Here is a 26,129-nt window from a genome sequence, read left to right on the forward strand (position 1 = left end):
TGATAATATAGGATATAGGTGTTTTGCTGTCCGACCTACTTCATGTTTTGTGATTATCTCCAGGCTCATCTATGGTGCCACAAAGAGCAGTGCTTCAATGTTTTCCATGGCTAATATTCCATTGTGTACATGGACCACTTCTTCTTGGTGCATTCCTCTGTTGATGGACATTTTCGTTGCTTCCAAGTGTTGCCTATGGTAAATATTGCTGGAGTGCAGGATTGCCAGCCTGTGATTTTTGATTTTCATTTTCTCAGGTGATAGACCCAGCAGTGGGTATGATTGATTGACTGGTATGGTAGGTCAACGTTTACCTTTTCAAGGCACCTCAATTGTGCTTTCATTAGTGGCTCTTACCACATCCCCATTAGAATCGAGGGTACACATTTCTCCACAATCACGTCAGCATTTATTGTTTGCAGCATTTTTGTTGATGGCAGTTCTGACTGGTGTGAGCTGATAGGTTTTTGTAATTTGGGTTTACATGTCTGTAAAAATTCCTACAATTCGTCATTTTTCCACGCCTTTTTCTTTTCTGTTAAAAGAAAAAAGAAAAAAAGTGTGAGTATAATATACCTCTTCAAATTTTATTTTTGGAAGGTTGCACTCTGGAATTTTTTGGTCGATTTTCGACCTCAGTATTTTTTGGAGGGCCGGTGTCATTTACAGACCTGCAATTGCTGAATATTTAGTGACCTTTTGCAGTGGGTTTAAAGCTGCTCTTGTGGGAAACGGCCACCAGGATGCAGCATTTCTCCATTCCCAAATCTGGGTACTAGGGCAGCAGAGCCATTCTGGAAGTTGTTTGCCTAGGTTTTAAATTTGGATGGAATGTGCCAGGAAAACCCCCATAAGTTTATGTCTCATTATTCCTAGTTCGTTGTTTTAATTTTTTCAACTGGGGTAATGGTAAGAATGTTGTTCGTCCAACGTGTACACACTCTGGTTCATCTACATATTGTATATAACTATTTATGTAGAGATCCTCTTTCCGTGTAAATTATTACAGAGTGTTCCGTAATCCTTCCTTGCTATATGGTTGGTCTTTTTGATATATGTATATAATATGTATTTGTATACATATGGTAACGCTAATCTTCATTTATCCATTCCCCCCACCTTTCCTTTTAGATAAGCATAGTTTTTTTTTAATAAGTCTGTGATTGACTTTCTGTGTGGAAATATGTTCATTTGTGTCAGTTATTAGATAACGCCTATAAGTGATATCATAGGATATAGGACTTTTGCTTTCCAACTTACCTCATGTTCTGTGATTATCTCCAAGATCATCTATGCTGCCTCAAAGAGCAGTGTTTCATTGTTTTCCAAGGCTAGTATTCATTGTGTACATGGACCACTTCTTCTTTATCGTTTCATCTGTTGATGGACATTTTGGTTGCTTCACTGTCTTGTCTATTGTGAATCAGGCTGCAGTGCAGCTTTTGCAGCCCAGGTCTTCTTCATTCTGGTCTTCTCAGGTGAGTGGCCCATTGGTGTGCCTGCTGGATTGAATGGTACCTCAATTTTTCCTTTTAAACGCAGCTCCTTTCTGTTGTCATTATTTGCGTTTAACCCTCTTACATCTCACCAGCAGCTAGAGGGTACACAGTTGTCTAAAACCTCTTCAGCATTTATTGTTTGTAGACTTTTTGCCAATGGTCAGTCGATTGGTGTGAGTTGAAAAGTTTTTGTAGATTAGATTGCATGAGTCTAATACTTCCTGAGGCTGAGCTTTTATCCATTTTCCTTTCTTTAAAAAGAGAGTGAGTAAAACTTACGTCTTCATACTATCTTCGTGAACATTTTGCCTGTTTTGAATTCTTTTATCCATTCCCTACCTCAGCACAATTTTGAGGGCAGGTGTCCTTTACAGCCCTGTTTGCTTATGAATGGTAAGTGACTATTAGCTGTGGGTTAAAAGTTGCTCTTGCGGGAATCGGCCACAAGGCGGCAGCATTTCTCCTTTACCAAATCTGGTTACTAGGGCAACAGAGCCTTACTGGAAGTGGTGTTCTAGGTGTTAATTAGAATAGAATGTGCGAGGAAAAAGCCCTTTAAGTTTATGTCTCATTATTTCTTGTTGGTATTTTTAACTTAATTTTTATTTTTTATCACAGCAAACTTGATTACAATGTTTTGTTTGTTCTAGGTGTGCAAGATGTGGTTCTTTCACACATATACATATATCTATTCTTCTTCGGATCCTTTTCCCATGTAGGTTATGACACAATGTTGAGTAGTCTTCTCTTGGTATTGCATACGTCTTTGGTGATTATATATTTCACATGTGTTTGTATCTCTCTGTTAACCTCAATATGGTAATGTATCCAATCCTCACACCTGTCCATTTGGTGAACCATAAGTTTTTTTAATGAATCTATGATAGTGTTTGAGGAAATATCTTTGTTTGGATCATTTTTTAGGTAACCCCTATATGTGATATGATAGGATATGTGTCTTTCGCTTTCTCACTTACTCCAAGTTGCATGATTACTTCTAGACTCATCTATGGTGCTGCAAATGGCATTGTATCATTTTTTCAGTAGCTCACATTCCATCTGTACAGGTAGCAGTTCTTCTTTGTCCACCCATCTGTCGATGGACTTTTTGGTTACTTCCATATCTTGGCTATTGTAATACTATGCAGTGCAGATTTGCGTGCCTGTGTCCTTCCAATTCTGTCTTCTTAGTTTATAGGTCCAGGAATAGGTCTGCTGGATCATATGCTAGCTCAATGTTTACCTTTTAAAGGCACCTCTGTTCTGTTCTCCTTAGTGGTTCTTTCCAGGTTATGTCCCACTTAATGTGGAGGGCATGTATTTCTTCCCAGCACCTTCAGGATTTATTCTTTGTAGTTTTTGCTGATGATTATTCTGAGTGGTGTGAGCTGATACCTCTTTGTGGTTGAATTTGCATGTGTCTCATAATGCGTTGAAATTGAGCTTTAAGACATGTCCTTTTAATTTTTCCAGCTGTGATTAGAGCTTATTTCTTCAAAGTGTTTTCTTAAAGTATGTGTCACCATTTGAAATATTTTGGCCATTATCTCCCTCAAGACATTTTGAGGGCAGGTTTCATTTACAGCCCTGCAGTACTTGTTCATATGAAGTGACGTTAGCTCAGGCTTTAAACCTGCTTTTGCAGGTAACGGCCAGAGAGCGGCAGCCTTTCTACATTCCCCTTGCTCGTACTAGGGAAACAGACCTACCGGCCAGTGGTGTTCTTCGGTTATAAATTAGAGTGCAATGTGCCCGGATAAACCCACAAATGTTGATGTCTCCTTGCTTTTGTTTGTTTTTAAATTTAATTTATATTTATTATTAGAGTAATATTCCATTTTGTAAGTGGACCACTTCTTCTTGGTGCATTCCTCGGTTGATGGACATTTTCATTGCTTCCACGTGCTGGCTATGGTAAATCTTGCTGGCGTACAGGTTTGCCAGCCTGTGACTTTTTGATTCTCATTTTCTCAGGTGATAGACCAACCAGTGGTTGTGATTGATTGACTGGTAGCTCAATGTTTCCCTTTTCAAAGCACCTACACTCTGTTTTCATTAGTGGCTCTTTACATGCCACCCCTTACAAAAGAGGGTACGCATTTCTCCACACTCCCTTCACCGTTTATTTTTTGCAGCATTTTTCCTAATGGCCATTCTGACTGCTGTGAGCTGATAGGTTTTTGTATTATGGGTATGCATGTCATTAAATTTTTTTTAATTCGTCATATTCCTACCCCTTTTTCTTTACTCTTAAAAGAAAAACCCGTGAGTACAATATAGCTCTTGAAATTGTCTTCTTCGAAGGTTGCCCTCTTGTGAAGTTTTTGGTCGATTTTTGACCCCAGAAATTTTCTGGAGGGCAAGTGTCATTTACAGAACGGCAAGTTGGTGAAAATTTAGTGACCTTTTGCAGTAGGTTCAAAGCTGCTGTTGTGGGAAACGGCCACAAGGAGGTAGCATTTCTCCATTCCCCAATCTGGGTACTAGGGCAGCAGAGCATTTCTGGAAGTCATTGTCCTAGGTTGTAAATTAGAATGGAATTTGCCAGGAGAAGTCCCCATAAGTTTATGTCTCATTACTTCTTCTTGGTTTTTAAATTTTTTTAATCTGGGTAAAGTTTAGAATATTGTTTGTCTTTGGTGTACGCAGTCTGGTTCCTTTGTACATTATGTATGTCTATTAATGTACAGATCCTCTTCCCATGTAAAATATTACAGTGTTCCGTTGACCTCCCTTGCTATATGTTCGGTCTTTTTGATACATGTATATAATATGTATTTGTATATGTATAGTAACACTAACCTTCATTTCTCAATTTGCCCCCTCCTTTCCTTTCAGATGAGCATAGTTTGATTTCTAAGCCTGTGAGTGTCTTTCTCTTTGGAAATATGTTCATCTGTGTCAGTTATTAGATAATGCCATAAGTGATAATATAGGATATAGGTGTTTTGCTGTCCGACCTACTTCATGTTTTGTGATTATCTCCAGGCTCATCTATGGTGCCACAAAGAGCAGTGCTTCAATGTTTTCCATGGCTAATATTCCATTGTGTACATGGACCACTTCTTCTTGGTGCATTCCTCTGTTGATGGACATTTTCGTTGCTTCCAAGTGTTGCCTATGGTAAATATTGCTGGAGTGCAGGATTGCCAGCCTGTGATTTTTGATTTTCATTTTCTCAGGTGATAGACCCAGCAGTGGGTATGATTGATTGACTGGTATGGTAGGTCAACGTTTACCTTTTCAAGGCACCTCAATTGTGCTTTCATTAGTGGCTCTTACCACATCCCCATTAGAATCGAGGGTACACATTTCTCCACAATCACGTCAGCATTTATTGTTTGCAGCATTTTTGTTGATGGCAGTTCTGACTGGTGTGAGCTGATAGGTTTTTGTAATTTGGGTTTACATGTCTGTAAAAATTCCTACAATTCGTCATTTTTCCACGCCTTTTTCTTTTCTGTTAAAAGAAAAAAGAAAAAAAGTGTGAGTATAATATACCTCTTCAAATTTTATTTTTGGAAGGTTGCACTCTGGAATTTTTTGGTCGATTTTCGACCTCAGTATTTTTTGGAGGGCCGGTGTCATTTACAGACCTGCAATTGCTGAATATTTAGTGACCTTTTGCAGTGGGTTTAAAGCTGCTCTTGTGGGAAACGGCCACCAGGATGCAGCATTTCTCCATTCCCAAATCTGGGTACTAGGGCAGCAGAGCCATTCTGGAAGTTGTTTGCCTAGGTTTTAAATTTGGATGGAATGTGCCAGGAAAACCCCCATAAGTTTATGTCTCATTATTCCTAGTTCGTTGTTTTAATTTTTTCAACTGGGGTAATGGTAAGAATGTTGTTCGTCCAACGTGTACACACTCTGGTTCATCTACATATTGTATATAACTATTTATGTAGAGATCCTCTTTCCGTGTAAATTATTACAGAGTGTTCCGTAATCCTTCCTTGCTATATGGTTGGTCTTTTTGATATATGTATATAATATGTATTTGTATACATATGGTAACGCTAATCTTCATTTATCCATTCCCCCCACCTTTCCTTTTAGATAAGCATAGTTTTTTTTTAATAAGTCTGTGATTGACTTTCTGTGTGGAAATATGTTCATTTGTGTCAGTTATTAGATAACGCCTATAAGTGATATCATAGGATATAGGACTTTTTCTTTCCAACTTACCTCATGTTCTGTGATTATCTCCAAGATCATCTATGGTGCCTCAAAGAGCAGTGTTTCATTGTTTTCCAAGGCTAGTATTCATTGTGTACATGGACCACTTCTTCTTTATCGTTTCATCTGTTGATGGACATTTTGGTTGCTTCACTGTCTTGTCTATTGTGAATCAGGCTGCAGTGCAGCTTTTGCAGCCCAGGTCTTCTTCATTCTGGTCTTCTCAGGTGAGTGGCCCATTGGTGTGCCTGCTGGATTGAATGGTACCTCAATTTTTCCTTTTAAACGCAGCTCCTTTCTGTTGTCATTATTTGCGTTTAACCCTCTTACATCTCACCAGCAGCTAGAGGGTACACAGTTGTCTAAAACCTCTTCAGCATTTATTGTTTGTAGACTTTTTGCCAATGGTCAGTCGATTGGTGTGAGTTGAAAAGTTTTTGTAGATTAGATTGCATGAGTCTAATACTTCCTGAGGCTGAGCTTTTATCCATTTTCCTTTCTTTAAAAAGAGAGTGAGTAAAACTTACGTCTTCATACTATCTTCGTGAACATTTTGCCTGTTTTGAATTCTTTTATCCATTCCCTACCTCAGCACAATTTTGAGGGCAGGTGTCCTTTACAGCCCTGTTTGCTTATGAATGGTAAGTGACTATTAGCTGTGGGTTAAAAGTTGCTCTTGCGGGAATCGGCCACAAGGCGGCAGCATTTCTCCTTTACCAAATCTGGTTACTAGGGCAACAGAGCCTTACTGGAAGTGGTGTTCTAGGTGTTAATTAGAATAGAATGTGCGAGGAAAAAGCCCTTTAAGTTTATGTCTCATTATTTCTTGTTGGTATTTTTAACTTAATTTTTATTTTTTATCACAGCAAACTTGATTACAATGTTTTGTTTGTTCTAGGTGTGCAAGATGTGGTTCTTTCACACATATACATATATCTATTCTTCTTCGGATCCTTTTCCCATGTAGGTTATGACACAATGTTGAGTAGTCTTCTCTTGGTATTGCATACGTCTTTGGTGATTATATATTTCACATGTGTTTGTATCTCTCTGTTAACCTCAATATGGTAATGTATCCAATCCTCACACCTGTCCATTTGGTGAACCATAAGTTTTTTTAATGAATCTATGATAGTGTTTGAGGAAATATCTTTGTTTGGATCATTTTTTAGGTAACCCCTATATGTGATATGATAGGATATGTGTCTTTCGCTTTCTCACTTACTCCAAGTTGCATGATTACTTCTAGACTCATCTATGGTGCTGCAAATGGCATTGTATCATTTTTTCAGTAGCTCACATTCCATCTGTACAGGTAGCAGTTCTTCTTTGTCCACCCATCTGTCGATGGACTTTTTGGTTACTTCCATATCTTGGCTATTGTAATACTATGCAGTGCAGATTTGCGTGCCTGTGTCCTTCCAATTCTGTCTTCTTAGTTTATAGGTCCAGGAATAGGTCTGCTGGATCATATGCTAGCTCAATGTTTACCTTTTAAAGGCACCTCTGTTCTGTTCTCCTTAGTGGTTCTTTCCAGGTTATGTCCCACTTAATGTGGAGGGCATGTATTTCTTCCCAGCACCTTCAGGATTTATTCTTTGTAGTTTTTGCTGATGATTATTCTGAGTGGTGTGAGCTGATACCTCTTTGTGGTTGAATTTGCATGTGTCTCATAATGCGTTGAAATTGAGCTTTAAGACATGTCCTTTTAATTTTTCCAGCTGTGATTAGAGCTTATTTCTTCAAAGTGTTTTCTTAAAGTATGTGTCACCATTTGAAATATTTTGGCCATTATCTCCCTCAAGACATTTTGAGGGCAGGTTTCATTTACAGCCCTGCAGTACTTGTTCATATGAAGTGACGTTAGCTCAGGCTTTAAACCTGCTTTTGCAGGTAACGGCCAGAGAGCGGCAGCCTTTCTACATTCCCCTTGCTCGTACTAGGGAAACAGACCTACCGGCCAGTGGTGTTCTTCGGTTATAAATTAGAGTGCAATGTGCCCGGATAAACCCACAAATGTTGATGTCTCCTTGCTTTTGTTTGTTTTTAAATTTAATTTATATTTATTATTAGAGTAATATTCCATTTTGTAAGTGGACCACTTCTTCTTGGTGCATTCCTCGGTTGATGGACATTTTCATTGCTTCCACGTGCTGGCTATGGTAAATCTTGCTGGCGTACAGGTTTGCCAGCCTGTGACTTTTTGATTCTCATTTTCTCAGGTGATAGACCAACCAGTGGTTGTGATTGATTGACTGGTAGCTCAATGTTTCCCTTTTCAAAGCACCTACACTCTGTTTTCATTAGTGGCTCTTTACATGCCACCCCTTACAAAAGAGGGTACGCATTTCTCCACACTCCCTTCACCGTTTATTTTTTGCAGCATTTTTCCTAATGGCCATTCTGACTGCTGTGAGCTGATAGGTTTTTGTATTATGGGTATGCATGTCATTAAATTTTTTTTAATTCGTCATATTCCTACCCCTTTTTCTTTACTCTTAAAAGAAAAACCCGTGAGTACAATATAGCTCTTGAAATTGTCTTCTTCGAAGGTTGCCCTCTTGTGAAGTTTTTGGTCGATTTTTGACCCCAGAAATTTTCTGGAGGGCAAGTGTCATTTACAGAACGGCAAGTTGGTGAAAATTTAGTGACCTTTTGCAGTAGGTTCAAAGCTGCTGTTGTGGGAAACGGCCACAAGGAGGTAGCATTTCTCCATTCCCCAATCTGGGTACTAGGGCAGCAGAGCATTTCTGGAAGTCATTGTCCTAGGTTGTAAATTAGAATGGAATTTGCCAGGAGAAGTCCCCATAAGTTTATGTCTCATTACTTCTTCTTGGTTTTTAAATTTTTTTAATCTGGGTAAAGTTTAGAATATTGTTTGTCTTTGGTGTACGCAGTCTGGTTCCTTTGTACATTATGTATGTCTATTAATGTACAGATCCTCTTCCCATGTAAAATATTACAGTGTTCCGTTGACCTCCCTTGCTATATGTTCGGTCTTTTTGATACATGTATATAATATGTATTTGTATATGTATAGTAACACTAATCTTCATTTCTCAATTACCCCCCTCCTTTCCTTTCAGATGAGCATAGTTTGATTTCTAAGCCTGTGAGTGTCTTTCTCTTTGGAAATATGTTCATCTGTGTCAGTTATTAGATAATGCCATAAGTGATAATATAGGATATAGGTGTTTTGCTGTCCGACCTACTTCATGTTTTGTGATTATGTCCAGGCTCATCTATGGTGCCTCAAAGAGCAGTGCTTCAATGTTTTCCATGGCTAATATTCCATTGTGTACATGGACCACTTCTTCTTGGTGCATTCCTCTGTTGATGGACATTTTCGTTGCTTCCAAGTGTTGCCTATGGTAAATATTGCTGGAGTGCAGGATTGCCAGCCTGTGATTTTTGATTTTCATTTTCTCAGGTGATAGACCCAGCAGTGGGTATGATTGATTGACTGGTATGGTAGGTCAACGTTTACCTTTTCAAGGCACCTCAATTGTGCTTTCATTAGTGGCTCTTACCACATCCCCATTAGAATCGAGGGTACACATTTCTCCACAATCACGTCAGCATTTATTGTTTGCAGCATTTTTGTTGATGGCAGTTCTGACTGGTGTGAGCTGATAGGTTTTTGTAATTTGGGTTTACATGTCTGTAAAAATTCCTACAATTCATCATTTTTCCACGCCTTTTTCTTTTCTGTTAAAAGAAAAAAGAAAAAAAGTGTGAGTATAATATACCTCTTCAAATTTTCTTTTTGGAAGGTTGCACTCTGGAATTTTTTGGTCGATTTTCGACCTCAGTATTTTTTGGAGGGCCGGTGTCATTTACAGACCTGCAATTGGTGAATATTTAGTGACCTTTTGCAGTGGGTTTAAAGCTGCTCTTGTGGGAAACGGCCACCAGGATGCAGCATTTCTCCATTCCCAAATCTGGGTACTAGGGCAGCAGAGCCATTCTGGAAGTTGTTTGCCTAGGTTTTAAATTTGGATGGAATGTGCCAGGAAAAGCCCCCATAAGTTTATGTCTCATTACTCCTAGTTCGTTGTTTTAATTTTTTCAACTGGGGTAATGGTAAGAATGATGTTCGTCCAACGTGTACACACTCTGGTCCATCTACATATTGTATATAACTATTTATGTAGAGATCCTCTTTCCGTGTAAATTATTACAGAGTGTTCCGTAATCCTTCCTTGCTATATGGTTGGTCTTTTTGATATATGTATATAATATGTATTTGTATACATATGGTAACGCTAATCTTCATTTATCCATTCCCCCCACCTTTCCATTTAGATAAGCATAGTTTTTTTTTAATAAGTCTGTGATTGACTTTCTGTGTGGAAATATGTTCATTTGTGTCAGTTATTAGATAACGCCTATAAGTGATATCATAGGATATAGGACTTTTGCTTTCCGACTTACCTCATGTTCTGTGATTATCTCCAAGATCATCTATGCTGCCTCAAAGAGCAGTGTTTCATTGTTTTCCATGGCTAGTATTCATTGTGTACATGGACCACTTCTTCTTTATCGTTTCATCTGTTGATGGACATTTTGGTTGCTTCACTGTCTTGTCTATTGTGAATCAGGCTGCAGTGCAGCTTTTGCAGCCCGGGTCTTCTTCATTCTGGTCTTCTCAGGTGAGTGGCCCATTGGTGTGCCTGCTGGATTGAATGGTACCTCAATTTTTCCTTTTAAACGCAGCTCCTTTCTGTTGTCATTATTTGCGTTTAACCCTCTTACATCTCACCAGCAGCTAGAGGGTACACAGTTGTCTAAAACCTCTTCAGCATTTATTGTTTGTAGACTTTTTGCCAATGGTCAGTCGATTGGTGTGAGTTGAAAAGTTTTTGTAGATTAGATTGCATGAGTCTAATACTTCCTGAGGCTGAGCTTTTATCCATTTTCCTTTCTTTAAAAAGAGAGTGAGTAAAACTTACGTCTTCATACTATCTTCGTGAACATTTTGCCTGTTTTGAATTCTTTTATCCATTCCCTACCTCAGCACAATTTTGAGGGCAGGTGTCCTTTACAGCCCTGTTTGCTTATGAATGGTAAGTGACTATTAGCTGTGGGTTAAAAGTTGCTCTTGCGGGAATCGGCCACAAGGCGGCAGCATTTCTCCTTTACCAAATCTGGTTACTAGGGCAACAGAGCCTTACTGGAAGTGGTGTTCTAGGTGTTAATTAGAATAGAATGTGCGAGGAAAAAGCCCTTTAAGTTTATGTCTCATTATTTCTTGTTGGTATTTTTAACTTAATTTTTATTTTTTATCACAGCAAACTTGATTACAATGTTTTGTTTGTTCTGGGTGTGCAAGATGTGGTTCTTTCACACATATACATATATCTATTCTTCTTCGGATCCTTTTCCCATGTAGGTTATGACACAATGTTGAGTAGTCTTCTCTTGGTATTGCGTAGGTCTTTGGTGATTATATATTTCACATGTGTTTGTATCTCTCTGTTAACCTCAATATGGTAATGTATCCAATCCTCACACCTGTCCATTTGGTGAACCATAAGTTTTTTTAATGAATCTATGATAGTGTTTGTGGATATATCTTTGTTTGTATCATTTTTTTAGGTAACCCCTATATGTGATATGATAGGATATGTGTCTTTCGCTTTCTCACTTACTCCAAGTTGCATGATTACTTCTAGACTCATCTATGGTGCTGCAAATGGCATTGTATCATTTTTTCAGTAGCTCACATTCCATCTGTACAGGTAGCAGTTCTTCTTTGTCCACCCATCTGTCGATGGACTTTTTGGTTACTTCCATATCTTGGCTATTGTAATACTATGCAGTGCAGATTTGCGTGCCTGTGTCCTTCCAGTTCTGTCTTCTTAGTTTATAGGTCCAGGAATAGGTCTGCTGGATCATATGCTAGCTCAATGTTTACCTTTTAAAGGCACCTCTGTTCTGTTCTCCTTAGTGGTTCTTTCCAGGTTATGTCCCACTTAATGTGGAGGGCATGTATTTCTTCCCAGCACCTTCAGGATTTATTCTTTGTAGTTTTTGCTGATGATTATTCTGAGTGGTGTGAGCTGATACTTCTTTGTGGTTGAATTTGCATGTGTCTCATAATGCGTTGAAATTGAGCTTTAAGACATGTCCTTTTAATTTTTCCAGCTGTGATTAGAGCTTATTTCTTCAAAGTGTTTTCTTAAAGTATGTGTCACCATTTGAAATATTTTGGCCATTATCTCCCTCAAGACATTTTGAGGGCAGGTTTCATTTACAGCCCTGCAGTACTTGTTCATATGAAGTGACATTAGCTCAGGCTTTAAACCTGCTTTTGCAGGTAACGGCCAGAGAGCGGCAGCCTTTCTACATTCCCCTTGCTGGTACTAGGGAAACAGACCTACCGGCCAGTGGTGTTCTTCGGTTATAAATTAGAGTGCAATGTGCCCGGATAAACCCACAAATGTTGATGTCTCCTTGCTTTTGTTTGTTTTTAAATTTAATTTATATTTATTATTAGAGTAATATTCCATTTTGTAAGTGGACCACTTCTTCTTGGTGCATTCCTCGGTTGATGGACATTTTCATTGCTTCCACGTGCTGGCTATGGTAAATCTTGCTGGCGTACAGGTTTGCCAGCCTGTGACTTTTTGATTCTCATTTTCTCAGGTGATAGGCCAAGCAGTGGTTGTGATTGATTGACTGGTAGCTCAATGTTTCCCTTTTCATAGCACCTACACTGTGTTTTCATTAGTGGCTCTTTACATGCCACCCCTTACAAAAGAGGGTACGCATTTCTCCACACTCCCTTCACCATTTATTTTTTGCAGCATTTTTCCTAATGGCCATTCTGACTGCTGTGAGCTGATAGGTTTTTGTATTATGGGTATGCATGTCATTAAATTTTTTAAATTCGTCATATTCCTACCCCTTTTTCTTTTCTCTTAAAAGAAAAACCCGTGAGTACAATATAGCTCTTGAAATTGTCTTCTTCGAAGGTTGCCCTCTTGTGAAGTTTTTGGTCGATTTTTGACCCCAGAAATTTTCTGGAGGGCAAGTGTCATTTACAGAATGGCAAGTTGGTGAAAATTTAGTGACCTTTTGCAGTGGGTTCAAAGCTGCTGTTGTGGGAAACGGCCACAAGGAGGTAGCATTTCTCCATTCCCCAATCTGGGTACTAGGGCAGCAGAGCCTTTCTGGAAGTCATTGTCCTAGGTTGTAAATTAGAATGGAATTTGCCAGGAGAAATCCCCATAAGTTTATCTCTCATTACTTCTTCTTGGTTTTTAAAATTTTTTTAATCTGGGAAAAGTTTAGAATATTGTTTGTCCTAGGTGTACACAATCTGGTTCATTTGTACATTCTGTATGTCTATTAATGTACAGATCCTCTTCCCATGTAAAATACTACAGTGTTCCATCGACCTCCCTTGCTATATGTTCGGTGTTTTTGATACATGTATATAATATGTGTTTGTATATGTATAGTAACACTAATCTTCATTTCTCAATTTCCCCCCTCCTTTCCTTTCAGATGAGCATAGTTTGTTTTCTAAGCCTGTGAGTGTCTTTCTCTTTGGAAATATGTTCATCTGTGTCAGTTATTAGATAATGCCATAAGTGATAATATAGGATATAGGTGTTTTGCTTTCCGACCTACTTCATGTTTTGTGATTATCTCCAAGCTCATCTATGGTGCCTCAAAGAGCAGTGCTTCAATGTTTTCCATGGCTAATATTCCATTGTGTACATGGACCACTTCTTCTTGGTGCATTCCTCTGTTAATGGACATTTTCATTGCTTCCAAGTGTTGCCAATGGTAAATATTGCTGGAGTGCAGGATTGCCAGCCTGTGATTTTTGATTTTCATTTTCTCAGGTGATAGACCCAGCAGTGGGTATGATTGATTGACTGGTATGGTAGGTCAACGTTTACCTTTTCAAGGCACCTCAATTGTGCTTTCATTAGTGGCTCTTACCACATCCCCCTTAGAATCGAGGGTACGCATTTCTCCACAATCACGTCAGCATTTATTGTTTGCAGCATTTTTGTTGATGGCAGTTCTGACTGGTGTGAGCTGATAGGTTTTTGTAATTTGGGTTTACATGTCTGTAAAAATTCCTACAATTCATCATTTTTCCACGCCTTTTTCTTTTCTGTTAAAAGAAAAAAGAAAAAAAGTGTGAGTATAATATACCTCTTCAAATTTTCTTTTTGGAAGGTTGCACTCTGGAATTTTTTGGTCGATTTTCGACCTCAGTATTTTTTGGAGGGCCGGTGTCATTTACAGACCTGCAATTGGTGAATATTTAGTGACCTTTTGCAGTGGGTTTAAAGCTGCTCTTGTGGGAAACGGCCACAAGGATGCAGCATTTCTCCATTCCCAAATCTGGGTACTAGGGCAGCAGAGCCATTCTGGAAGTTGTTTGCCTAGGTTTTAAATTTGGATGGAATGTGCCAGAAAAACCCCCATAAGTTTATGTCTCATTACTCCTAGTTCGTTGTTTTAATTTTTTCAATTGGGGTAATGGTTAGAATGTTGTTCGTCCAAGGTGTACACACTCTGGTTCATCTACATATTGTATATAACTATTTATGTAGAGATCCTCTTTCCGTGTAAATTATTACAGAGTGTTCCGTAATCCTTCCTTGCTATATGGTTGGTCTTTTTGATATATGTATATAATATGTATTTGTATACATATGGTAACGCTAATCTTCATTTATCCATTCCCCCCACCTTTCCTTTTAGATAAGCATAGTTTTTTTTTAATAAGTCTGTGATTGACTTTCTGTGTGGAAATATGTTCATTTGTGTCAGTTATTAGATAACGCCTATAAGTGATATCATAGGATATAGGACTTTTGCTTTCCGACTTACCTCATGTTCTGTGATTATCTCCAAGATCATCTATGGTGCCTCAAAGAGCAGTGTTTCATTGTTTTCCATGGCTAGTATTCATTGTGTACATGGACCACTTCTTCTTTATCGTTTCATCTGTTGATGGACATTTTGGTTGCTTCACTGTCTTGTCTATTGTGAATCAGGCTGCAGTGCAGCTTTTGCAGCCCAGGTCTTCTTCATTCTGGTCTTCTCAGGTGAGTGGCCCATTGGTGTGCCTGCTGGATTGAATGGTACCTCAATTTTTCCTTTTAAACGCAGCTCCTTTCTGTTGTCATTATTTGCGTTTAACCCTCTTACATCTCACCAGCAGCTAGAGGGTACACAGTTGTCTAAAACCTCTTCAGCATTTATTGTTTGTAGACTTTTTGCCAATGGTCAGTCGATTGGTGTGAGTTGAAAAGTTTTTGTAGATTAGATTGCATGAGTCTAATACTTCCTGAGGCTGAGCTTTTATCCATTTTCCTTTCTTTAAAAAGAGAGTGAGTAAAACTTACGTCTTCATACTATCTTCGTGAACATTTTGCCTGTTTTGAATTCTTTTATCCATTCCCTACCTCAGCACAATTTTGAGGGCAGGTGTCCTTTACAGCCCTGTTTGCTTATGAATGGTAAGTGACTATTAGCTGTGGGTTAAAAGTTGCTCTTGCGGGAATCGGCCACAAGGCGGCAGCATTTCTCCTTTACCAAATCTGGTTACTAGGGCAACAGAGCCTTACTGGAAGTGGTGTTCTAGGTGTTAATTAGAATAGAATGTGCGAGGAGAAAGCCCTTTAAGTTTATGTCTCATTATTTCTTGTTGGTATTTTTAACTTAATTTTTATTTTTTATCACAGCAAACTTGATTACAATGTTTTGTTTGTTCTAGGTGTGCAAGATGTGGTTCTTTCACACATATACATATATCTATTCTTCTTCGGATCCTTTTCCCATGTAGGTTATGACACAATGTTGAGTAGTCTTCTCTTGGTATTGCATAGGTCTTTGGTGATTATATATTTCACATGTGTTTGTATCTCTCTGTTAACCTCAATATGGTAATGTATCCAATCCTCACACCTGTCCATTTGGTGAACCATAAGTTTTTTTAATGAATCTATGATAGTGTTTGTGGAAATATCTTTGTTTGTATCATTTTTTAGGTAACCCCTATATGTGATATGATAGGATATGTGTCTTTCGCTTTCTCACTTACTCCAAGTTGCATGATTACTTCTAGACTCATCTATGGTGCTGCAAATGGCATTGTATCATTTTTTCAGTAGCTCACATTCCATCTGTACAGGTAGCAGTTCTTCTTTGTCCACCCATCTGTCGATGGACTTTTTGGTTACTTCCATATCTTGGCTATTGTAATACTATGCAGTGCAGATTTGCGTGCCTGTGTCCTTCCAATTCTGTCTTCTTAGTTTATAGGTCCAGGAATAGGTCTGCTGGATCATATGCTAGCTCAATGTTTACCTTTTAAAGGCACCTCTGTTCTGTTCTCCTTAGTGGTTCTTTCCAGGTTATGTCCCACTTAATGTGGAGGGCATGTATTTCTTCCCAGCACCTTCAGGATTTATTCTTTGTAGTTTTTGCTGATGATTATTCTGAGTGGTGTGAGCTGATACCTCTTTGTGGTTGAATTTGCATGTGTCTCATAATGCGTTGAAATTGAGCTTTAAGACATGTCCTTTTAATTTTTCCAGCTGTGATTAGAGCTTATTTCTTCAAAGTGTTTTCTTAAAGTATGTGTCACCATTTGAAATATTTTGGCCATTATCTCCCTCAAGACATTTTGAGGGCAGGTTTCATTTACAGCCCTGCAGTACTTGTTCATATGAAGTGACATTAGCTCAGGCTTTAAACCTGCTTTTGCAGGTAATGGCCAGAGAGCGGCAGCCTTTCTACATTCCCCTTGCTCGTACTAGGGAAACAGACCTACCGGACAGTGGTGTTCTTCGGTTATAAATTAGAGTGCAATGTGCCCGGATAAACCCACAAATGTTGATGTCTCCTTGCTTTTGTTTGTTTTTAAATTTAATTTATATTTATTATTAGAGTAATATTCCATTTTGTAAGTGGACCACTTCTTCTTGGTGCATTCCTCGGTTGATGGACATTTTCATTGCTTCCACGTGCTGGCTATGGTAAATCTTGCTGGCGTACAGGTTTGCCAGCCTGTGACTTTTTGATTCTCATTTTCTCAGGTGTTAGGCCAAGCAGTGGTTGTGGTTGATTGACTGGTAGCTCAATGTTTCCCTTTTCAAAGCACCTACACTGTGTTTTCATTAGTGGCTCTTTACATGCCACCCCTTACAACCGAGGGTACGCATTTCTCCACACTCCCTTCACCGTTTATTTTTTGCAGCATTTTTCCTAATGGCCATTCTGACTGCTGTGAGCTGATAGGTTTTTGTATTATGGGTATGCATGTCATTAAATTTTTTTTAATTCGTCATATTCCTACCCCTTTTTCTTTTCTCTTAAAAGAAAAACCCGTGAGTACAATATAGCTCTTGAAATTGTCTTCTTCGAAGGTTGCCCTCTTGTGAAGTTTTTGGTCGATTTTTGACCCCAGAAATTTTCTGGAGGGCAAGTGTCATTTACAGAATGGCAAGTTGGTGAAAATTTAGTGACCTTTTGCAGTAGGTTCAAAGCTGCTGTTGTGGGAAACGGCCACAAGGAGGTAGCATTTCTCCATTCCCCAATCTGGGTACTAGGGCAGCAGAGCATTTCTGGAAGTCATTGTCCTAGGCTGTAAATTAGAATGGAATTTGCCAGGAGAAGTCCCCATAAGTTTATGTCTCATTACTTCTTCTTGGTTTTTAAATTTTTTTAATCTGGGTAAAGTTTAGAATATTGTTTGTCTTTGGTGTACGCAGTCTGGTTCCTTTGTACATTATGTATGTCTATTAATGTACAGATCCTCTTCCCATGTAAAATATTACAGTGTTCCGTTGACCTCCCTTGCTATATGTTCGGTCTTTTTGATACATGTATATAATATGTATTTGTATATGTATAGTAACACTAACCTTCATTTCTCAATTTCCCCCGTCCTTTCCTTTCAGATGAGCATAGTTTGATTTCTAAGCCTGTGAGTGTCTTTCTCTTTGGAAATATGTTCATCTGTGTCAGTTATTAGATAATGCCATAAGTGATAATATAGGATATAGGTGTTTTGCTGTCCGACCTACTTCATGTTTTGTGATTATCTCCAGGCTCATCTATGGTGCCTCAAAGAGCAGTGCTTCAATGTTTTCCATGGCTAATATTCCATTGTGTACATGGACCACTTCTTCTTGGTGCATTCCTCTGTTGATGGACATTTTCATTGCTTCCAAGTGTTGCCTATGGTAAATATTGCTGGAGTGCAGGATTGCCAGCCTGTGATTTTTGATTTTCATTTTCTCAGGTGATAGACCCAGCAGTGGGTATGATTGATTGACTGGTATGGTAGGTCAACGTTTACCTTTTCAAGGCACCTCAATTGTGCTTTCAATAGTGGCTCTTACCACATCCCCATTAGAATCGAGGGTACACATTTCTCCACAATCACGTCAGCATTTATTGTTTGCAGCATTTTTGTTGATGGCAGTTCTGACTGGTGTGAGCTGATAGGTTTTTGTAATTTGGGTTTACATGTCTGTAAAAATTCCTACAATTCGTCATTTTTCCACGCCTTTTTCTTTTCTGTTAAAAGAAAAAAGAAAAAAAGTGTGAGTATAATATACCTCTTCAAATTTTCTTTTTGGAAGGTTGCACTCTGGAATTTTTTGGTCGATTTTCGACCTCAGTATTTTTTGGAGGGCCGGTGTCATTTACAGACCTGCAATTGGTGAATATTTAGTGACCTTTTGCAGTGGGTTTAAAGCTGCTCTTGTGGGAAACGGCCACCAGGATGCAGCATTTCTCCATTCCCAAATCTGGGTACTAGGGCAGCAGAGCCATTCTGGAAGTTGTTTGCCTAGGTTTTAAATTTGGATGGAATGTGCCAGGAAAACCCCCCATAAGTTTATGTCTCATTACTCCTAGTTCGTTGTTTTAATTTTTTCAACTGGGGTAATGGTAAGAATGTTGTTCGTCCAACGTGTACACACTCTGGTTCATCTACATATTGTATATAACTATTTATGTAGAGATCCTCTTTCCGTGTAAATTATTACAGAGTGTTCCGTAATCCTTCCTTGCTATATGGTTGGTCTTTTTGATATATGTATATAATATGTATTTGTATACATATGGTAACGCTAATCTTCATTTATCCATTCCCCCCACCTTTCCTTTTAGATAAGCATAGTTTTTTTTTAATAAGTCTGTGATTGACTTTCTGTGTGGAAATATGTTCATTTGTGTCAGTTATTAGATAACGCCTATAAGTGATATCATAGGATATAGGACTTTTGCTTTCTGACTTACCTCATGTTCTGTGATTATCTCCAAGATCATCTATGGTGCCTCAAAGAGCAGTGTTTCATTGTTTTCCAAGGCTAGTATTCATTGTGTACATGGACCACTTCTTCTTTATCGTTTCATCTGTTGGTGGACATTTTGGTTGCTTCACTGTCTTGTCTATTGTGAATCAGGCTGCAGTGCAGCTTTTGCAGCCCAGGTCTTCTTCATTCTGGTCTTCTCAGGTGAGTGGCCCATTGGTGTGCCTGCTGGATTGAATGGTACCTCAATTTTTCCTTTTAAACGCAGCTCCTTTCTGTTGTCATTATTTGCGTTTAACCCTCTTACATCTCACCAGCAGCTAGAGGGTACACAGTTGTCTAAAACCTCTTCAGCATTTATTGTTTGTAGACTTTTTGCCAATGGTCAGTCGATTGGTGTGAGTTGAAAAGTTTTTGTAGATTAGATTGCATGAGTCTAATACTTCCTGAGGCTGAGCTTTTATCCATTTTCCTTTCTTTAAAAAGAGAGTGAGTAAAACTTACGTCTTCATACTATCTTCGTGAACATTTTGCCTGTTTTGAATTCTTTTATCCATTCCCTACCTCAGCACAATTTTGAGGGCAGGTGTCCTTTACAGCCCTGTTTGCTTATGAATGGTAAGTGACTATTAGCTGTGGGTTAAAAGTTGCTCTTGCGGGAATCGGCCACAAGGCGGCAGCATTTCTCCTTTACCAAATCTGGTTACTAGGGCAACAGAGCCTTACTGGAAGTGGTGTTCTAGGTGTTAATTAGAATAGAATGTGCGAGGAGAAAGCCCTTTAAGTTTATGTCTCATTATTTCTTGTTGGTATTTTTAACTTAATTTTTATTTTTTATCACAGCAAACTTGATTACAATGTTTTGTTTGTTCTAGGTGTGCAAGATGTGGTTCTTTCACACATATACATATATCTATTCTTCTTCGGATCCTTTTCCCATGTAGGTTATGACACAATGTTGAGTAGTCTTCTCTTGGTATTGCATAGGTCTTTGGTGATTATATATTTCACATGTGTTTGTATCTCTCTGTTAACCTCAATATGGTAATGTATCCAATCCTCACACCTGTCCATTTGGTGAACCATAAGTTTTTTTAATGAATCTATGATAGTGTTTGTGGAAATATCTTTGTTTGTATCATTTTTTAGGTAACCCCTATATGTGATATGATAGGATATGTGTCTTTCGCTTTCTCACTTACTCCAAGTTGCATGATTACTTCTAGACTCATCTATGGTGCTGCAAATGGCATTGTATCATTTTTTCAGTAGCTCACATTCCATCTGTACAGGTAGCAGTTCTTCTTTGTCCACCCATCTGTCGATGGACTTTTTGGTTACTTCCATATCTTGGCTATTGTAATACTATGCAGTGCAGATTTGCGTGCCTGTGTCCTTCCAATTCTGTCTTCTTAGTTTATAGGTCCAGGAATAGGTCTGCTGGATCATATGCTAGCTCAATGTTTACCTTTTAAAGGCACCTCTGTTCTGTTCTCCTTAGTGGTTCTTTCCAGGTTATGTCCCACTTAATGTGGAGGGCATGTATTTCTTCCCAGCACCTTCAGGATTTATTCTTTGTAGTTTTTGCTGATGATTATTCTGAGTGGTGTGAGCTGATACCTCTTTGTGGTTGAATTTGCATGTGTCTCATAATGCGTTGAAATTGAGCTTTAAGACATGTCCTTTTAATTTTTCCAGCTGTGATTAGAGCTTATTTCTTCAAAGTGTTTTCTTAAAGTATGTGTCACCATTTGAAATATTTTGGCCATTATCTCCCTCAAGACATTTTGAGGGCAGGTTTCATTTACAGCCCTGCAGTACTTGTTCATATGAAGTGACATTAGCTCAGGCTTTAAACCTGCTTTTGCAGGTAATGGCCAGAGAGCGGCAGCCTTTCTACATTCCCCTTGCTCGTACTAGGGAAACAGACCTACCGGACAGTGGTGTTCTTCGGTTATAAATTAGAGTGCAATGTGCCCGGATAAACCCACAAATGTTGATGTCTCCTTGCTTTTGTTTGTTTTTAAATTTAATTTATATTTATTATTAGAGTAATATTCCATTTTGTAAGTGGACCACTTCTTCTTGGTGCATTCCTCGGTTGATGGACATTTTCATTGCTTCCACGTGCTGGCTATGGTAAATCTTGCTGGCGTACAGGTTTGCCAGCCTGTGACTTTTTGATTCTCATTTTCTCAGGTGTTAGGCCAAGCAGTGGTTGTGGTTGATTGACTGGTAGCTCAATGTTTCCCTTTTCAAAGCACCTACACTGTGTTTTCATTAGTGGCTCTTTACATGCCACCCCTTACAACCGAGGGTACGCATTTCTCCACACTCCCTTCACCGTTTATTTTTTGCAGCATTTTTCCTAATGGCCATTCTGACTGCTGTGAGCTGATAGGTTTTTGTATTATGGGTATGCATGTCATTAAATTTTTTTTAATTCGTCATATTCCTACCCCTTTTTCTTTTCTCTTAAAAGAAAAACCCGTGAGTACAATATAGCTCTTGAAATTGTCTTCTTCGAAGGTTGCCCTCTTGTGAAGTTTTTGGTCGATTTTTGACCCCAGAAATTTTCTGGAGGGCAAGTGTCATTTACAGAATGGCAAGTTGGTGAAAATTTAGTGACCTTTTGCAGTAGGTTCAAAGCTGCTGTTGTGGGAAACGGCCACAAGGAGGTAGCATTTCTCCATTCCCCAATCTGGGTACTAGGGCAGCAGAGCATTTCTGGAAGTCATTGTCCTAGGCTGTAAATTAGAATGGAATTTGCCAGGAGAAGTCCCCATAAGTTTATGTCTCATTACTTCTTCTTGGTTTTTAAATTTTTTTAATCTGGGTAAAGTTTAGAATATTGTTTGTCTTTGGTGTACGCAGTCTGGTTCCTTTGTACATTATGTATGTCTATTAATGTACAGATCCTCTTCCCATGTAAAATATTACAGTGTTCCGTTGACCTCCCTTGCTATATGTTCGGTCTTTTTGATACATGTATATAATATGTATTTGTATATGTATAGTAACACTAACCTTCATTTCTCAATTTCCCCCCTCCTTTCCTTTCAGATGAGCATAGTTTGATTTCTAAGCCTGTGAGTGTCTTTCTCTTTGGAAATATGTTCATCTGTGTCAGTTATTAGATAATGCCATAAGTGATAATATAGGATATAGGTGTTTTGCTGTCCGACCTACTTCATGTTTTGTGATTATCTCCAGGCTCATCTATGGTGCCTCAAAGAGCAGTGCTTCAATGTTTTCCATGGCTAATATTCCATTGTGTACATGGACCACTTCTTCTTGGTGCATTCCTCTGTTGATGGACATTTTCGTTGCTTCCAAGTGTTGCCTATGGTAAATATTGCTGGAGTGCAGGATTGCCAGCCTGTGATTTTTGATTTTCATTTTCTCAGGTGATAGACCCAGCAGTGGGTATGATTGATTGACTGGTATGGTAGGTCAACGTTTACCTTTTCAAGGCACCTCAATTGTGCTTTCAATAGTGGCTCTTACCACATCCCCATTAGAATCGAGGGTACACATTTCTCCACAATCACGTCAGCATTTATTGTTTGCAGCATTTTTGTTGATGGCAGTTCTGACTGGTGTGAGCTGATAGGTTTTTGTAATTTGGGTTTACATGTCTGTAAAAATTCCTACAATTCGTCATTTTTCCACGCCTTTTTCTTTTCTGTTAAAAGAAAAAAGAAAAAAAGTGTGAGTATAATATACCTCTTCAAATTTTCTTTTTGGAAGGTTGCACTCTGGAATTTTTTGGTCGATTTTCGACCTCAGTATTTTTTGGAGGGCCGGTGTCATTTACAGACCTGCAATTGGTGAATATTTAGTGACCTTTTGCAGTGGGTTTAAAGCTGCTCTTGTGGGAAACGGCCACCAGGATGCAGCATTTCTCCATTCCCAAATCTGGGTACTAGGGCAGCAGAGCCATTCTGGAAGTTGTTTGCCTAGGTTTTAAATTTGGATGGAATGTGCCAGGAAAACCCCCCATAAGTTTATGTCTCATTACTCCTAGTTCGTTGTTTTAATTTTTTCAACTGGGGTAATGGTAAGAATGTTGTTCGTCCAACGTGTACACACTCTGGTTCATCTACATATTGTATATAACTATTTATGTAGAGATCCTCTTTCCGTGTAAATTATTACAGAGTGTTCCGTAATCCTTCCTTGCTATATGGTTGGTCTTTTTGATATATGTATATAATATGTATTTGTATACATATGGTAACGCTAATCTTCATTTATCCATTCCCCCCACCTTTCCTTTTAGATAAGCATAGTTTTTTTTTAATAAGTCTGTGATTGACTTTCTGTGTGGAAATATGTTCATTTGTGTCAGTTATTAGATAACGCCTATAAGTGATATCATAGGATATAGGACTTTTGCTTTCTGACTTACCTCATGTTCTGTGATTATCTCCAAGATCATCTATGGTGCCTCAAAGAGCAGTGTTTCATTGTTTTCCAAGGCTAGTATTCATTGTGTACATGGACCACTTCTTCTTTATCGTTTCATCTGTTGGTGGACATTTTGGTTGCTTCACTGTCTTGTCTATTGTGAATCAGGCTGCAGTGCAGCTTTTGCAGCCCAGGTCTTCTTCATTCTGGTCTTCTCAGGTGAGTGGCCCATTGGTGTGCCTGCTGGATTGAATGGTACCTCAATTTTTCCTTTTAAACGCAGCTCCTTTCTGTTGTCATTATTTGCGTTTAACCCTCTTACATCTCACCAGCAGCTAGAGGGTACACAGTTGTCTAAAACCTCTTCAGCATTTATTGTTTGTAGACTTTTTGCCAATGGTCAGTCGATTGGTGTGAGTTGAAAAGTTTTTGTAGATTAGATTGCATGAGTCTAATACTTCCTGAGGCTGAGCTTTTATCCATTTTCCTTTCTTTAAAAAGAGAGTGAGTAAAACTTACGTCTTCATACTATCTTCGTGAACATTTTGCCTGTTTTGAATTCTTTTATCCATTCGCTACCTCAGCACAATTTTGAGGGCAGGTGTCCTTTACAGCCCTGTTTGCTTATGAATGGTAAGTGACTATTAGCTGTGGGTTAAAAGTTGCTCTTGCGGGAATCGGCCACAAGGCGGCAGCATTTCTCCTTTACCAAATCTGGTTACTAGGGCAACAGAGCCTTACTGGAAGTGGTGTTCTAGGTGTTAATTAGAATAGAATGTGCGAGGAAAAAGCCCTTTAAGTTTATGTCTCATTATTTCTTGTTGGTATTTTTAACTTAATTTTTATTTTTTATCACAGCAAACTTGATTACAATGTTTTGTTTGTTCTAGGTGTGCAAGATGTGGTTCTTTCACACATATACATATATCTATTCTTCTTCGGATCCTTTTCCCATGTAGGTTATGACACAATGTTGAGTAGTCTTCTCTTGGTATTGCATAGGTCTTTGGTGATTATACATTTCACATGTGTTTGTATCTCTCTGTTAACCTCAATATGGTAATGTATCCAATCCTCACACCTGTCCATTTGGTGAACCATAAGTTTTTTTAATGAATCTATGATAGTGTTTGTGGAAATATCTTTGTTTGTATCATTTTTTAGGTAACCCCTATATGTGATATGATAGGATATGTGTCTTTCGCTTTCTCACTTACTCCAAGTTGCATGATTACTTCTAGACTCATCTATGGTGCTGCAAATGGCATTGTATCATTTTTTCAGTAGCTCACATTCCATCTGTACAGGTAGCAGTTCTTCTTTGTCCACCCATCTGTCGATGGACTTTTTGGTTACTTCCATATCTTGGCTATTGTAATACTATGCAGTGCAGATTTGCGTGCCTGTGTCCTTCCAATTCTGTCTTCTTAGTTTATAGGTCCAGGAATAGGTCTGCTGGATCATATGCTAGCTCAATGTTTACCTTTTAAAGGCACCTCTGTTCTGTTCTCCTTAGTGGTTCTTTCCAGGTTATGTCCCACTTAATGTGGAGGGCATGTATTTCTTCCCAGCACCTTCAGGATTTATTCTTTGTAGTTTTTGCTGATGATTATTCTGAGTGGTGTGAGCTGATACCTCTTTGTGGTTGAATTTGCATGTGTCTCATAATGCGTTGAAATTGAGCTTTAAGACATGTCCTTTTAATTTTTCCAGCTGTGATTAGAGCTTATTTCTTCAAAGTGTTTTCTTAAAGTATGTGTCACCATTTGAAATATTTTGGCCATTATCTCCCTCAAGACATTTTGAGGGCAGGTTTCATTTACAGCCCTGCAGTACTTGTTCATATGAAGTGACATTAGCTCAGGCTTTAAACCTGCTTTTGCAGGTAACGGTCAGAGAGCGGCAGCCTTTCTACATTCCCCTTGCTCGTACTAGGGAAACAGACCTACCGGACAGTGGTGTTCTTCGGTTATAAATTAGAGTGCAATGTGCCCGGATAAACCCACAAATGTTGATGTCTCCTTGCTTTTGATTGTTTTTAAATTTAATTTATATTTATTATTAGAGTAATATTCCATTTTGTAAGTGGACCACTTCTTCTTGATGCATTCCTCGGTTGATGGACATTTTCATTGCTTCCACGTGCTGGCTATGGTAAATCTTGCTGGCGTACAGGTTTGCCAGCCTGTGACTTTTTGATTCTCATTTTCTCAGGTGTTAGGCCAAGCAGTGGTTGTGGTTGATTGACTGGTAGCTCAATGTTTCCCTTTTCAAAGCACCTACACTGTGTTTTCATTAGTGGCTCTTTACATGCCACCCCTTACAAAAGAGGGTACGCATTTCTCCACACTCCCTTCACCGTTTATTTTTTGCAGCATTTTTCCTAATGGCCATTCTGACTGCTGTGAGCTGATAGGTTTTTGTATTATGGGTATGCATGTCATTAAATTTTTTTTAATTCGTCATATTCCTACCCCTTTTTCTTTTCTCTTAAAAGAAAAACCCGTGAGTACAATATAGCTCTTGAAATTGTCTTCTTCGAAGGTTGCCCTCTTGTGAAGTTTTTGGTCGATTTTTGACCCCAGAAATTTTCTGGAGGGCAAGTGTCATTTACAGAACGGCAAGTTGGTGAAAATTTAGTGACCTTTTACAGTAGGTTCAAAGCTGCTGTTGTGGGAAACGGCCACAAGGAGGTAGCATTTCTCCATTCCCCAATCTGGGTACTAGGGCAGCAGAGCATTTCTGG

Source organism: Balaenoptera physalus (assembly GCF_965194825.1).
Source record: "Balaenoptera physalus genome assembly, chromosome: 6".
Lineage (NCBI taxonomy): Eukaryota > Metazoa > Chordata > Mammalia > Artiodactyla > Balaenopteridae > Balaenoptera > Balaenoptera physalus.